We start from the raw sequence: 16,139 nt of genomic DNA, 5'->3' as shown, positions 1-16,139 counted from the left end.
GGGGAGGGGGGGCGGTTAAACGCTGCTCTGATTTCTAGGCACTTTGGGATTCAGGCCCTCCAGTGGCTGTGGCCACATGCTGTACCCGCATTTTTTAGACAGTGTTTCTCATCTTTGGTCCCATCTTTTGGGAGTTTGATAAAAATTAGATCTCAGACCCCACCTCAGACTTAGTGATTCAGAACCTGCATTTTAACCTGCATTTCCCACCAGTGATTTCTATGCACAGTGAAGTCTGAGAAGCCCTGTCTGACAATCATCTCATTAAATCCTCATTCATAAATCTAGTTATTTCCCCATTTTACCGAGGAAGCAACTGAGACTCAGACATGAACCATTAGATGGGTAGGTCAGGACCACACAGCTAGTTATTGATACACTGAGACCTGTCCCAGATCTGCTGGTTCCAAGAGCAGAGTACGGAACCTCCTGGCACTGGCCTTGCAGGACTTGGTTATTTATAACTGCCATGGAGAGCATGGAGTCGATAATTTATTTTGCATCCTCTTCTGCACGAAGCAGTTTCTCGGGGGTTATTCTTCACAGATTAACTATAAACAGAAGAAAACAGTAAGACTGCCACTGATAAGGACCTCTGTAAGAAAGCCAGAGAAAGGCTTCAATCTCTGGATTTCTGGTAACCCTGGAAACCTGTGCCTTTATAGAACACGGATAAAATCCTCAGAGGATCGGGGTGAAGATTAGTTACATAATTAGATAGAAGGCAGATGGACCCCTTTGAGAAAGAAATCAATACCCACACAGATGCTGAGTACCAATATAGAAAACACTACCCCCACCCCATCCTCCCCACCCCACTTGCTGAGGTCATCCCCTGAAGCAAAACATGCTGTGTCCTGGGTGGGGCCAAACATCAAGGGGCTTTGACTGATGGCATGGCCCCACCATCCTGCATCTTTGTCCTGTCTGCTTCAAACTGCAGCAGTGCCACAGGCTGAAGGAACAGCCCTTCACAAGGGAAAAGCACTGGAATAGGATGGGAAGATGAACTAGCCATGGGACCTTAGGTAAGTCACTTCATGTCTCTAAATCTCAGTTTCCACATCCATAAAATGGGCAGGATATCAAACCTGCCCTGCCTCCATCATAGACTTGACTATTAGCTATGTTAATCCATGTGGAACTGAAAGTTCATTATTTTCTCATCATGAAGCCTGATGATATGTAAGGTGTTATAATACTAGTGTTTGTTTGTTTGTTTGTTTGTTTGTTTGTTTGGCCAAGCCAGGCCAGACACTTGAAATTTACACTATCTTGCTTAAAATGGCCCAGTTCTATGCAAAAGTCATCAGCTTCTGGGCTGCCTGAATTGTGTCAAGCTGGATGCTAGCAAGCTGTGGAATGTGTAATAATACAAGCTGTTTAAACGAGACTAGGAATCATCTAGAAAAGTCCCCTTAACAAAGGAACTCCCCAGTAGCAAGCCCCATTGCCTCATATTCCACCAGTACAGCAGTAGAAGCTTTGAAAGGCAAATATTACTAGGAGAGGTTAACATACTGGCTGGTTGCCAGTCTCTTACACTTTAGTCTGAATTAGTCTATTCACAGATTCCTTCAGTACTGCTCTTAAACTCCCCAACAAAGGGCCCCAACCCAGGGAACTGAAAGGTAAATTTGATAGTGGAGAAAAGACAGAATTTTGGAGACTGAGGCACTGCCTTGAGAGGTAGACCTGGGTAGAGCCCTGCAGTGGATACAAGAGGGGACTGGGCACTTCGAAGGAGGTAAACCTAGTGAAATGAACAGTAAATAAAGGAATGGTAAAGAGTGCTGAATCAAACTCACTTTATAGTTTTTCTCAAGTTCTAAAACGGGGAGAATTGAATCCTGTGTTCCTTTGCCTACTCTGACTCCCTCTTTGGGAAAATTATTTTCCTTTTCTTCTTCGTAGCAAAGATTTTAGCTTGATAGCACTCCAGGTAATGAAAAAAACAAACAAAGCTAATTTAATAATCTTGGCTGTTGCTCATTGTAAATCATTGTTTATCCCAGACAAGTAATTATCTGCAAGGCTCTCCTACATGTACCATCTTTTAATCAAAAGTCCTTTAAAGTTAGTTGGAAGGCTTTTGTCCAATATAAGTTACCTATTTTAAGACAAATGCATTCAGGACTCTAAAAAAGACCCTCCAAGGTTGTAGACAAGGGAAATGTTGTAGAACCCTTCACTGGTGTAACATGCTGCTTCAGTTTCCCCAGGGTGATCAGCATCTGGAGAGCTAAAGACAAGACAGTGAGAGGAGAGAGGATGGCATTGATCCAAGCAAACACAAAATGGATAGCTCACATTTCCCTGATGGACCCTAATGAATTCTCTTCCCAAGCCTAGACATTTGTGAACCTTTAGCTCATTCACAACCCGGCCAGTCACCGGTCAGTGGACCCAAACACCTAGGGTACCATGGTGATCACCCTTGACCCCACCCTACCTCCAAATTCCTGTGCTCCTCCAGTTCTGGTGGATTCTAGCCTCCATGGTCTTTCCTTGTAATTCTGCCCTTGCTCTCATCCATTACATTGACCCCTAAATTTAGATTCCAAATTTGATCCTCAGAGCTCTTTACTCACTGTAGTACATTGGATTCACTCATCACCAAATATTCTGATTCTCTTCCCTATGAGAGGATTCTAAAAGCTGGCTCCATTAAACTACAGAATAGCCACGGGCTCAGTGGACCAATGAAAAGTGGGCAAAAGTGACATGGTTTGCCATCTTTCTTTTCCTTCTGTCTCAATGACCGAACAGGTTCTAAGAGAGGCCACTCTATCAGCCTGGTCCCAGCAGGCAGATGTGGAGTGACAGTGAGCCATGTTGGACACAGGAGTGAGAAATAACCTTTTGTTATCATAAACATGGAGATCTGGGAGTCTTATCTGTTATGATAGCATAACTGATTCACACATCCTTGGATTCCCACCCCTTACAGAAACTCTAGACAGACAAGATGCATAGACTGCCAGACTCGACTCCAGCCCCAACGCACCGTGATGTTCAGAGAAAAAACGTAGACCATCCGCCCAGGAAATGCAACATCCTCAGGTAAGCTATGACGACTCAGCACCTGAAGTGGTATGTCATGTTCTCAGCCCCCTTGATGTCATCTGTCTTTCTGGGTTTATGGCCTTTGAACAAAACTCATCCCAGAATCCAGCAGGATACAGAATGCCAAAATCCCCTTTGAATAAATGAGGCATTATCAACCGTGAAGGCCGTCCCTAAATCTCATGATATGGCCCTCTTCCAGGTCGTATATGAAATCACCCATCAGGCCTTGCCCGGGCCATCTACTCACCTAGAAAATTACCAAACTCCATCCAACACTAACTATAGAATTGCATTTCTAAAAACCCAGCAGCAATCATTAGAAGTGTTGCTTTTTATGTCAAATTTTCTTCATGTATGGATTTTCCTTTCTTCTCTTTACTCACCTTCTCAACCATATAAATAAGGTGGCAAATTCAAAAGACAGCTGCTCTAGGGTCTGACAAACGTAGGTTCTGATTATGTCATGTTCACCCAGTGCGACTTTGGGAATGTTTGTAGCTTCCTAGGGCTGCCCCTCCTTGCCTGTGAGTCTGAGATAACTATTCAGAGCCCGCCACTGCTGGGAGCTGCGCCTGACACTGAGTACGAAGGCTTTCCCAAAGTGGGGGCTGCCCACTGTCACCACTTTTTCTGAGCCCCAACTTTCCTCCTTATTGTAAAAAGATACATCCCAGGGGGGTGTATTTTGGGGAGGCATTTCCTTCATTAAGACAATGTGTAAAAGTTGTGTATTTCTGTGTTTTAGCTCCTATCCCCACCCCCTACCTCTGGGAGACTGTATTATCTTGAGGATTGAAGTTGTGATAGACTCAGTGGCTCCAAATGTCTCAATAGTATAATAAATGTTCAATACGGGCTGTTAAATAAAATCATGAATGAACTGACTCAAAATGGTGAGTCTTACGACTCAAAATAATTTACTACTACTTATTCTTTCTACTTCTTTCCCCTTAGTTCTCTCAAAAGAAGGGAATGTGAATGTGTGTGTCACACACTGAGCTCTTTAGAAGTGGAGTGTTATGTCAGAAAAGTCTGTTCAAAATATATTCTGTTGACATCCAATTGGAGAGGAGAAGGTCCGCCCACTATAGCTAGTGATTGTTCGCCGTTCTTGAATTCCGCCATGCCCCAAGGGGGTCAGCATAAACAGACTAATTCTGCTGTGCTGGCTGATTTTCACTGTGTTCAGGGTGTACACAATTTGTGAGCTAGAGTTACAGCCATCCAGTGGTTTAAATTATACGTGAAATCATAATACAAACTTTAAAAGGCAGCCAACCTCCCAGCCTACGTTCAATTTTGTAGACTGTGAAAAATAACAAGCTTCTGGTTTTGTTCTTAAATAGATGCCTATCTTTCCCTTCCTGACTTCAGTGTCTGGCTGGTACTCAACCCAACCCTTGCTTTGGGTCCAGCTATAGTGGAACTCCGGCTCCTCCCAAAACCTGGGATGGTTCCAGAGGCTTCCAGGGGATCTGGGCCCATCTAAGTAAAGAAAAATCTTTGTTACTATCAACCACACCACCCTTTTGAATTGCTCTGGAAATACAGGGTGGCTCCCCTCCCAAAAGCACATTCAGAAAGTAGGCTACAATGCAGTGCTTTGCAAACTGTGTTCTGTGACCACCTGCCTCAAAATCCCTAGGATGGGTGGGTTAAAATGCTGACTTCTCAGCCCTACCCAGATGGGCTGGAGCAGAATTTCAGGGAAGGAAGTATGAAGATCAGTATTTTTCATAAGCTCTCTAAGAAAATCCTCCACCCACGAAATTATGAGAATCACTAGAACCTCTGTTACGAGCACAGGTTCTAGAGCCAGGTGGGACCTAGTTTGAATTCTTCCTAGCTATGCGATCTTAGGCAAGTACTTAACTTCCCTACAGCTCAGTGCCCTCACATCTGGAAAATGCCGCCACAGTGTGGGGGGAAAGATAAAATGGAATGAGATTAGGCATGTAAGGCAGTGGTTCTCAAACTCCACGTGCACAGGAATCACCTGGGGGTCTCGTTAACGTGCAAATTCTGATTCAGTGGGTGTGGATTGCAGCTTGAGATGCTGACTTTTTCTAGCAAACGTCTTAGTACCCTGTCCACACTTTGAGTAATTGCCAGACGCACAGTAAATTCTAAAAAATGTTAGCTATTCCAATGTAAGAATTGGCTGGGCAAGAATGGAAAGACAAAGAAGACAGCAGTGATTTTTTAAAATCATCATCATCCACTGTAATTATCTCTGGTGCTTTGAAAAAAACTCAGGCGCCTGGGCTTCCATCTTCAAAGGTTCTGATTCAGTGCCTTCACGGGGGAGCCCAGAAGTCTCTGTGTTTAAAGTGCAGCAAGTGGCCCTAATTGGTTTGGCTCAGTGGATAGAGCGTCAGCCTGCGGACTGAAGGGTCCCAGGTTTGATTCCGGTCAAGGGCATGTACCTTGGTTTCGGGCACATCCCCAGTAGGGGGTGTGCAGAAGGCAGCTGATCGATGTTTCTCTCTCATTGATGTTTCTAACTCTCTATCCCTCTCCCTTCCTCTCTGTAAAAAATCAATAAAATATATTTTAAAAATAAAAATAAAAAATAAAGTGCAGCAAGTGAGCCAAGATGGAGAACCATTGGATCTAAAGGAATAAGTATCTCAGATGAAACTTATTTTGCAGCTACTAAGATGTTAAAGTGTCCCACTAGTACAAAATGTTTATTCATCATTGCTATAGACCAGGGGTGGGCAAACTTTTTGACTCGAGGGCCACAATGGGTTCTTAAACTGGACCGGAGGGCCGGAACAAAAGCATGGATGGAGTGTTTGTGTGAACTAATATAAATTCAAAGTAAACATCATTACATAAAAGGGTACGGTCTCTTTTTTTTTTAGTTTTATTCATTTCAAACGGGCCGGATCCGCCCGCGGGCCGTAGTTGGCTGCTATAGACTGAATGTGTGGGTCTTCCCCAAAATGTATGTGTTGAAATCCTAATCTCTGTTGAAATCCTAATCTCCAGGTGATGATATTTGGAAGAGAGCCCTGGGAGGTGATGGGTCATAGGGTGGAACCCTCATGAGTGAGATAGTGTCATAAAAGCAGCCCCAGAGAGCTCCCTAGCCCCTTCTCCTTGTGAGAAGATGCCACCAATGAACCAGGAGGGAGGCTCTCACCAGACACTGAATCTGCTGGTGCCTTGCTCTTGGACTTCACAGCCTCCAGAACTGCGAGAAATACATTTCTGTTGTTTGTAAACCACCCAGCCTACAGTATTTTGTTACAATGGCCCAGACAGACTAGGACACTATGATGCCAGTCTAAAGCATACTGCCTGAGTCATGGCCATCAACAAAGGAAAGAGGGAACTTTGGTCTCGGCTCCTAGACTGCTCTAGCAGTTCATTATAGGGTCAGTCTCAGTGCTCTTCTGTCCTTTACTGCACAAAGGACCAAAGGGCCGAAACCGGTTTGGCTCAGTGGATAGAGTGTCAGCCTGCGGACTGAGAGGTCCCGGGTTCGATTCCGGTCAAGGGCATGTACCTGGGTTGCGGGCACATCCCCGGTGGGGGATGTGCAAGAGGCAGCTGATCGATGTTTCTCTCTCATCGATGTTTCTAACTCTATCTCTCTCCCTTCCTCTCTGTGAAAAAATCAATAAAATATATTTAAAAAACAACAACAAAAAAAAAACACAAAGGACAAAAGGGTTACAAGAGGCAAACACCTTACAGCAGCGGTTCTCAACCTCTGGGCCGAGAACAATAAAAATACATCCTGCATATCAGATATTTACATTACGATTCATAACAGTAGCAAAGTTACAGTTATGAAGTAGCAACAAAAATAATTTTATGGTTGGGGGTCACCACAACATGAGGAACTGTATTAAAGGGTCGCGGCATTGGGAAGGTGGGTCCATCCAACTCTATCACTTAAAAGCTGTGGGATCTTGGACATCCTACATTAACCCCCTGCTCCTCAAATACTTCATCTGTGAAATAGGGAGAACAGCAAGCCCACCTACCTCATAAGCTTGTAAGAGTCCAGTGAATACTCTATAACTTTGCTACTCAAAGTGTAGTCCACGGACCAGCAGTATCAGCATCGCCTGAGAGCTTATGGAAACGCATAATCTCAGAGCTACTGAATAAGAATTCGCATTTTAACTAGACACTTCCCCCCACCCAGGGATTCCTTTGCCAAACAGTGCTTTATGGTACTAAAAAATTATAAGGAAGTGTTGAAAGATGAAATAGCCCTTGTCCCTTAGGGTGCTACAGTCTCGCTGGAAGTCATATATTATACATGAACAATTAGAGATGGGGACAAAGCCAACAAAATCAAGGGCGAAGAAGTGCCCACATTTTCCAGAAACCAAAGCCATTAGAAAACAACAGCAGCAACCACAGCATTGCCATTCTTTCCAGCTCAGATAATAAGTGCTTCCCAGATGTTTCCACAATCAAGAAACAGATAAAGAAACGAAGAATGATGTGTATACGTCACAGTGGGATCAAGGGACGGGGTGGCTCAGGACCAGAGTCAATTGTCTTGGGCACTGCTTCTGAAACTTAAATGGGCATCTCATGAAAATGCAGATTCTGAGAGGAGGCCTGAAATTCTGCTTTTCTAACGAGCTCCCAGAAGTTGCCCGGGCTACTTGTCCACGAGGGGTGAGGATTGGGGATTCAGGCCGCCCAGCCCAGCACCAGCAGCCCTAAGGGCCAGAGGAAATCAGTATCTTAGTACACCTTAACACATCTATGGCTCAGTGGATGGGAAGCACTATTCTCACTCATATTAATTTGCGCTAATTCATCATTTATATTGTGACCAGAAAGTGTTGTTCCTGCACCGGAGGGCTTCTCTATTTTATTTACTAATTTTTTAAATTACGTTTACTGGGGTGACATTGGTTAATAAAATTATATAGGTTTCAGGTGATTCTATAATACATCATCTGTATATTGTACTGTGTGTTCACCACCCCAAGTCAGGTTTCCTTCCATCACCATTTACTGCTCCCCCCTTTTACCCTCTTCTGCCTCCCCCCACCCCCCTTTCCCTCTGGTAATCACCATACTATTGTAGGTCTATGAGGTTTTTTGTTTTGTTTTGGTTTGGTTTTTTGCTTAATCCCTTCACTTAGTCCTCCTTCCCTCTCCCCTTTGACAACTGTCAGTCTGTTCTCAGTATTTACACATCTGTTTCTGTTTTGTTGGTTAGTTTATTTTGTTCATTAGATTCCACCTATAAGTGAAATCATGTGGTATTTATCTTGCTCCGACTGACTTATTTCACTTACAATAGCCAAGATTCAGAAGCAACCAAAGTGTCCATCAGTGACTGAGTGGCTAAAAAACCTGTGGTACATTTACACAATGGAATACTACTTGGCCATAAAAAAGGGGAAAGCTTACCTTTGGGGGGCAGCATGGATGGATCTGGAGAGTATTATGCTACCTGAGGGCATCTCTTTTGTTTAGTTTGGTTAATCCTCACAGGAGGATATTTTTTTCCATTGATTTTTAGAGAGTGGAAGGGAGGGGAGAGACAAAGAGAGAGAAACATGAATGTGAGAGAGAAGCACTGATTGGTTGCCTCCCACATGGGCCCGAACGAGGGATCAAGCCTTTAACCGAGGTATGTGTGCTTGACTGGAATTGAACCCGGGATCTTTAGGTCTGTGGGCTGACACTCTGTCCACTAAGCCAAACCAGCTAGGGCTGAGGGCATCTTTAATGCCTCACACACACAGGGTGAGGATGGACAGAAAGTCACCTACCTTAGTGCGTAAGTATAGCATCACCTTGTGGTCAGATATATGTCAGCCAATAGTGTTGACTGGAAGGGAACTAGCTCAGTGGTTCTCAACCTTCCTAATGCCGCGACCCTTTAATACAGTTCCTCATGTTGTGGTGACCCCCAATTTCATTGTTACAAATTGAACATAATTAAAACATAGTGATTAATCACAAAAACAATATGTAATTGTATATGTGTTTTCCGGTAGTCTTAGGCGACCCCTGTGAAAGGGTCGTTTGACCCCGAAAGGGGTCTCAACCCACAGGTTGAACCACTGAACTAGCTGGTGATGACAAGGTTCTTCAAGCTGAGAAACCTGTCAAGGCAAACCTTTCCGAGTCTCCAGAACTGTGCAGTTATGTTCATTTGCAAGTCTCTCCTCAGAGCAGAACAATGTGAGTGCACACTTTCCAGGAGCTACACAATGTTCTCTCTCTGGCACCTGCTTTATGCATAGATGCTAACAGCCGTGTCTGTTCACCCTTATGTGAACTCCCCAGGAGATTGGTTTCATGGCATTTTTTTTCTTGGCATAGTATTCGTACCCCCCAGATTCCTGGGACTATATAACTCATATAGTCGTACTGACTTATGATATAATTTTAGCAGGAAATTTATCTATAAGAAAAGAATACCTTCAGTAAACATTTCCAAGAAAGCAAGCCTGAGCAATCTCAATATCCTTATTGGAGAAATTAAAAATCACCAGGGAAAAATGCATAAATTTGACTGCAAAATATATCATTAACTTCTTTTTGGCAAAAACAAGGTTGAAAGACAAATAGAAAACTGGAAAGTACTATCAATTTAAACAAAGTTTTAACAGTCAAAGAATAAATCAATAAGGGAAATAATCATAATAGAAAAGTAGACAAATAACATAGTCTAGAAACTCATACAAACATGTACAAATGATTGATAAATCTATATATAAACATTCAAATAATCTCAAAATGCAAATGAAAAGAAAATATTTTGTCTATGAGATTCCTAAAGATGAAAAGTACTAACAAAATGCCTTTTGGTGAATGTTGGGTCAATGGCACTGTCGTGTACTCTGTGGATGAGAAAATATATCAGTCAAATGTGTCAAGTATGTCTTTAAAATTCAGATCGTGTAGTCAGTACTCCCATTCCTAGAAATCTACCGTAAGGAGATAATCTCCACTAGAAGATGAATATTCATTCATATGTAGTATTGAGTCTTTTTACATGTGCGAGGCATTGGATTGAAAATTAGTGGTACAGCTGAGAACAAAACAAGCAAAATGCCTGCCTTCCAGGAGTATGCATTGTAGTTTGGGGAGACAAATGGCAAAAAAATCAATTGTGTGTGTGTGTGTGTGTGTGGGTGGTGGTGGTGGTGATATTCGTAAGAAGAATAAAGCAGGGTAAGGGCAATAAGAAATGGAATGCACTGGTCCCAGCAAGGTGATTAGGAAAGGCCTCTCTGATGAGGAGACACAGAGCAGAGGCTTGAGGAAGTAGGGAAGCAGGGTGTAGGAATACCGATGGAAAGATGCTTCCAGACGGAGGAAAAGCAGGTACAAAGGTGGGACCAGTGAGTCTGGAGCAGAGTGAGGAAGAGCAAAGTGGTGGGAGCTGAGGGAGTGGTCCTCTGAGACTACACAGGGCCTTGTTCACCACAGTGAGGCCACTGGGGTTTCACCATTAACAAAACAAGCAGAATTACTTGTGGGAACAATGGAGGGCTTTGAGCAAAGCGAAGATGGTCTATGACTTGAGTTTGTAAAGATCCTCTGGCTCCTGGTGAAGAACAGACTGAGGTGAGCAAAAGTGTAAGCAGCATGTGATTACAATGATCCGGGTGAGACACGAGGACGGAGAGTGACCGTGGAGATTGCTGAAAGTGCTTGAATCCTAGATATGTTTTGAAGGCAGAGCCATGAGGATCTCTGGACAGAGCAGATACGAGTCATAAGAGATATAAAGGAGTCAAGTTTGGCTCTAAGATTTTTGGCTGAGAGGGACATTTATTGAGCGGGAAAACTTGTAGAAAGAGAACTTAGGTGAAATGAGGTCAGAGAAATCAAGGGCTTTGAAAAATTTGTCAAGTTTGCATAGTCTGTTAGACATCTCAGTAGAGATGTCAGGTAAGCACTTGGATTAGGAATCTGGAGTTCAGAGAGAGGTCTGGGCTTCTGGATAGTGTTTAGCTCTGAGACCAGATGAGATCTCCTAAGGAATGAATGGAGAAGGAGAAAAAAAGAGGTCTGAGATCTGAACAATGGGATGCCCCCAAACTGGAGGCGAGGAGAAACTATGGACAGTGAAAGGCAGTGGCTAATAAAATGGGGGGAAAACCAAGAAAGTGGTTTCATGGAAGGCAAGTGAAGAATTCCAAGAAAGAAAGGAATGCTCAATGTGTCAAATGCTGCAGAAAGTCAAAGACGAAGGACCAGCTATTGGGTTGGACAGCATGGTGGCCACTGATGACTTTGTAAGAACTGTCTGTGGAGGGCTGTGGGTGAACACCTGATGGGAATGGATTCAAGAGACAGCAGGAGGATAGAAAGTGAGGTTGGCAAGTATAAACACCTCTTTTAAAAATGTAAGGTGACTAAGGAAACAAAGAACATGGGTATAGCTGGAGGTGGAGTGACATCAAGGAAGATTTATTTTAAAGATGGGAGCTAGTTATCTGATATCTATTTCTAAAGAAAAGGTATGGCAGAACAGAAATAACGACAAAGGAATTAAGGGAGATGAGATAGAATGCCTTGGATAGAAGCAGATGCAAAGAATTTGTTACCCAATTGTTTATAATAAAAAACTGGAAATTAATGAAAAGCTTATCAACAGGAACTGGATACGTGATAAAATACAATCATTAAAATTTATATAAAGATTCTGTGTTTATCTGCACAGTAATGTATCTACAATAAAAAATGATGAGCCCTAGCTGGTTTGGCTCAGTGCTGACTGAAGTGTCCCAGGTTCAACTCCAGTCAAGGGCACATGCCTGGGTTGCCTGCTCAATCCCCAGTGGGGGGCATGCAGGAGGCAGCTGATCAATGATTCTCTCTCATCATTGATGTTTCTATCTCTCTCTTTCTCCCTCTCCCTTCTTCTCTGAAATCAATAAATATATATATTTTTAAATATAAATTTTTTACACTGAGTACATATATAATTTGCTTAAAGCTATTTTCTCCACTTAGAGTTGCTGCGATAAGAAAGACAATGCCCTGCCCTGAAGCCCTCTCAGAGGTTTTGAATGATTTATTCATCCCTTCAAGCCACCCTTTTTCCCATCTACCCCCTCCTTAACAAACATCAATTCAAATCCCAAGTCTGCCACTAATTAGCTTCTTACTTTTGACCAATATATTTAACCTTCATAAGCCTGTTTCTTCATCTATAAAATAATTATTTTAAAAATTTGCCACAAAAGACTGTTGGGAGGATCAAAGATGATGATGCAGGTAAAATGCCCAGCATGGTGCCTAGCACATAACAGGTACTAAATAGTAGGCTGTTACTACCTGGATGTGCTGATACCTGTTCATTTCCCTAGGGCAAGCCTAGTATGCAAGCTTAGTACACAATTAGAGAAAAAATGCGGAGGAGGACCCACCCTTATCAATAGCATGCCTCTGACTTTGCTTTTTCCTATTTCTGGTCTCTTGTCTAATGCAGGGGGATTTTTGAAAGCAAGAAAAAAAAATTCGCCAGGCTTCACAATGGCCAGCAAACATTCCAAAATTTGACTAATCTGCCCTCTAGTGGTAGATATAATAATTGCCACTTCTTTTCCTCCAATTGGAGTTGCTATAGAAAATGCCCCAAAAGGGTAGCGTCTGAGGCGTTTGCCTCACCTCCCTCTACTGGTCCTGCCACCACCACAGAAAGGTGCAAAAGTGCCTACCTACAACTGGCCCAGTGCTCACTACCTGTGCTAAGACTTTGAAGCTCCTCCTTAAAATACAAACCTGTATCTGTGCCTGGGAGGAGTGGTCTGCCTGTGAATCCTTTAGCTTGGACTTAGCAGTGGGACTCCATGGGATGAGAGTCAGCAAGCCCATGGGATGTTAGCCATAAAAGTGAGCTTAAAGGGGCCCCTGGCTTTTCCGAAGGTGGTGGGTAGAAGATGAGAATCCCCAACATGCTTCTTCTGTTCCCTCAAAAACTGTAATTGTCTAGAAGTAACACCTCAAAACAGCAGTTGGTATAATAAGATTGGAAATTAAGTCTTGAAGTAAAGGAATGCATAAATTTTCCTAGCCTGAAAGGTGATTCATATCTATATCTATACTTATATATCTATCTACATCTATATATCTACCTCTATATCTATGTCTATATTTATCTATATCTATACATATATATATGTTAGTATGCATTTGTGCTGGTATAAAGAACTTTATATTTTGGGCCAAAAGTCCAGGGATTGAGAACCAATGAATTGGAGATAGGGGACTTAACTCATAGACAAAGGATAGGCTTTTTTAAAATTAACATACAGAATTATTTTTGAAATTGGACCTTATTATAATAATCAGAACACAGAAGTGGAAAGAATTGAATACCTAATATTTGTAGGTGTATATACTCTTTCACTTGTTAATTGGATATTTATGGAGGCCCACAAAATTCAAACATTGTATGCTCTTCTCAGCCCTGTAGGGGTGCAAGATAAATTAGACATGCAGTTTCCTCCAAGGTGTTTGCAATCTACCAGAGGATGTGGCATACTTATAATTACAAAACTAGGTAGAAGGCACCATTAACGCTGAGAAGAGATAGTTCAAAATATAATCTGATCACAGCTGGCTTAAAGAGAGCATTGTTCCCACAAGTAATAAATATTTATTGAATGATTGGAGTGGAGCAGAAAACAGAGTGAACAGGGAGCAATAGGATGAGTATGGATTTTAGTGTCAGAAATACATGGGTAGAAACTCAGCTCTGTCACTTGAGCCATGTAACACTTGGGCAACTTCAGGGCTCAATAATATCAGATATTAGAATGTCTAAGACTACCTTGGTCTTGAAAGATGGGTAGGTTACAGATATGTGGAAATAAAGAGAAGGGCACTTGTTTCCCACTACTTATCAAGCCCATACTTGGCTTGACACTCTAAGGCAGTGGTTCTCAACCTTCTGGCCCTTTAAATACAGTTCCTCATGTTGTGACCCAACCATAAAATTATTGTCGTTGCTACTTCATAACTGTAATGTTGTTACTGTTATGAATCGTAATGTAAATATCTGATATGCAGGATGGTCTTAGGTGACCCCTGTGAAAGGGGTCGTTCGACCGCCAAAGGGGAGGCAACCCGCAGGTTGAGAACCGCTGCTCTAAGGAATCATCCTTCTGAACACATATAAGCAAGCAGCAGGCAGCGTGCTAGGAAGACTAAAGCAACCCTGGGAGTCACACAACATTGGCCCCACACTAGTAAGATGCAAGGAATCTCACACACTTTGCACATCTCTGATTCGATGCTGTGAAGCACTGAGTTGTGAGTGTGTAAACCAGTGATGGCGAACCTTTTGAGCTCGGCGTGTCAGCATTTTGAAAAACCCTAACTTAACTCTGGTTCCGTGTCACATATAGAAATTTTTTGATATTTGCAACCATAGTAAAACATAGACTTATATTTTTGATATTTATTTTATATATTTAAATGCCATTTAACAAAGAAAAATCAACCAAAAAAATGAGTTCGCATGTCACCTCTGACACGTGTGTCATAGGTTCGCCATCACTGGTATAAACAGTCATTTCGTGTAGGTCACTGCCCTTGCACTAGCTACAAGAGGAAGTGTTATGTGTTTAATAGGGCCCCCCAAGAATTCATGTTTTGAATACCATAGACTAGGTGGCTTATAAACAACAGAATTTTCTTCTCACAGTTCTGGAGGCTGGGAAATCCAAGATCAAGACATCAGCAGACGCGGTGTCTGGTGAGCACCCACTTCCTGGGTCACAGATGGCTGTCCTGTTGTGTCCTCACCTGGTAAAAGGGACAAGGGAGCGCTGGGGCCTCCTTTATAAGAACGCAAATTCCACCCCAGGGGCTACAGCCATGGGCAAACTACGGCCCGCAGGCGAATTCCACCCCAGGGGCTACAGCCATGGGCAAACTACGGCCCGCAGGCCGTCTGGCCCGTTTGAAATGAATAAAACTAAAAAAAAAAAAGACCGTACCCTTTTATGTAATGATGTTTACTTTGAATTTATATTAGTTCACACAAACACTCCATCCATGCTTTTGTTCCGGCCCTCGGTCCAGTTTAAGAACCCATTGTGGCCCTCGAGTCAAAAAGTTTGCCCACCCCTGGGCTACACCCTCATGATCTAATCACCTCCCAACAGCCCCACTCCAAACACCATCACACTGGGGGTGGGTATGAATGGGGGGACATAAACAATCCATCAACAAAACTACCTTCCTGTAATTGTCTGCTTGGTCATCTGGCCACAGATGGGGAAGTGATCTTCTTTTCTACTAACCATGAGCATCTCGAGAGAGGGCTCTGTGTCTTACAAATCTTTATTCTCATTGTCTAGGAAAGAGCCTGGTAATAGTGGGTGTCCATTAAGTGCTGAATTTATGCGCCTAAAGGGAGAACAATGACCTCACTAAATAATAAACAGTTAGCCTGGGCGACACGGACTCTAGCTGTCACATTTCATGAGTCGAGGAAGACTTCATGGAGGAGATAGGACATGAACTAGAACTGAGAGGCATGAAGGGTATGGAGAGTACAAGCCACAACAGGGCCAGGAGGGACAGCAGCCGGGAGCACTTACATAACACTGTGTGCCAGGCACTGTCCTAAGGACTTTAAACCAGTAACTCACTTAATCCTCACCACAGTCCTATAAGCAAGTACCACTATCATCCAGACCCCAGGCAGTCTGGCCTAGGGTCTGCTCTCCCCACACTATGCTGAGGTGTGACACCAGCTCAGACACTCATGCCGGAAGCCGGTCCATCCTTGCTGCTTGACACAGTCGCTGCAGGAAAGAAACATCTGCACAGCATATGTTTCAAGGGACCTGGCGTATATAGCATACTGTTCTTAATATGTTTGCTCCCCTTAGCGCTGTGTGTTTTAACCAAGGTCACCTCTCCGAGAAAGGTTGTTTCCCCAGGTAGGAATTTTTCCCTGAAGTCAGGGAGGGGATGAAACTCCTTAACTAAGTGCCAGGCGGGTAGTTAATCACTTTAACTACAAACAATCATGCTTAAGCTACATAATCTTTACTCCCTGGAATGGAGATAAGAAACACCCTAACCTTTGTAATAGAAATTGACAG

At 43.0% G+C, this 16,139-nt stretch overlaps 1 long non-coding RNA gene across 1 annotated transcript; it reads left to right on the top strand.

The window, feature by feature from the left end:
- The first annotated feature begins 864 nt into the window (after positions 1–864).
- LOC118662701 lies at positions 865–15,007 on the top strand. Its single transcript, XR_004969843.1, has 3 exons — positions 865–1,028; positions 2,951–3,063; positions 14,729–15,007. It is a non-coding gene; the product is annotated as an uncharacterized LOC118662701 (long non-coding RNA).
- The last annotated feature ends 1,132 nt before the right edge of the window (positions 15,008–16,139 follow it).

Source organism: Myotis myotis, unplaced genomic scaffold (assembly GCF_014108235.1).
Source record: "Myotis myotis isolate mMyoMyo1 unplaced genomic scaffold, mMyoMyo1.p scaffold_m19_p_10, whole genome shotgun sequence".
In the NCBI taxonomy this organism is placed as follows: domain Eukaryota; kingdom Metazoa; phylum Chordata; class Mammalia; order Chiroptera; family Vespertilionidae; genus Myotis; species Myotis myotis.
This window is presented reverse-complemented; position numbering and strand designations above follow the sequence as displayed.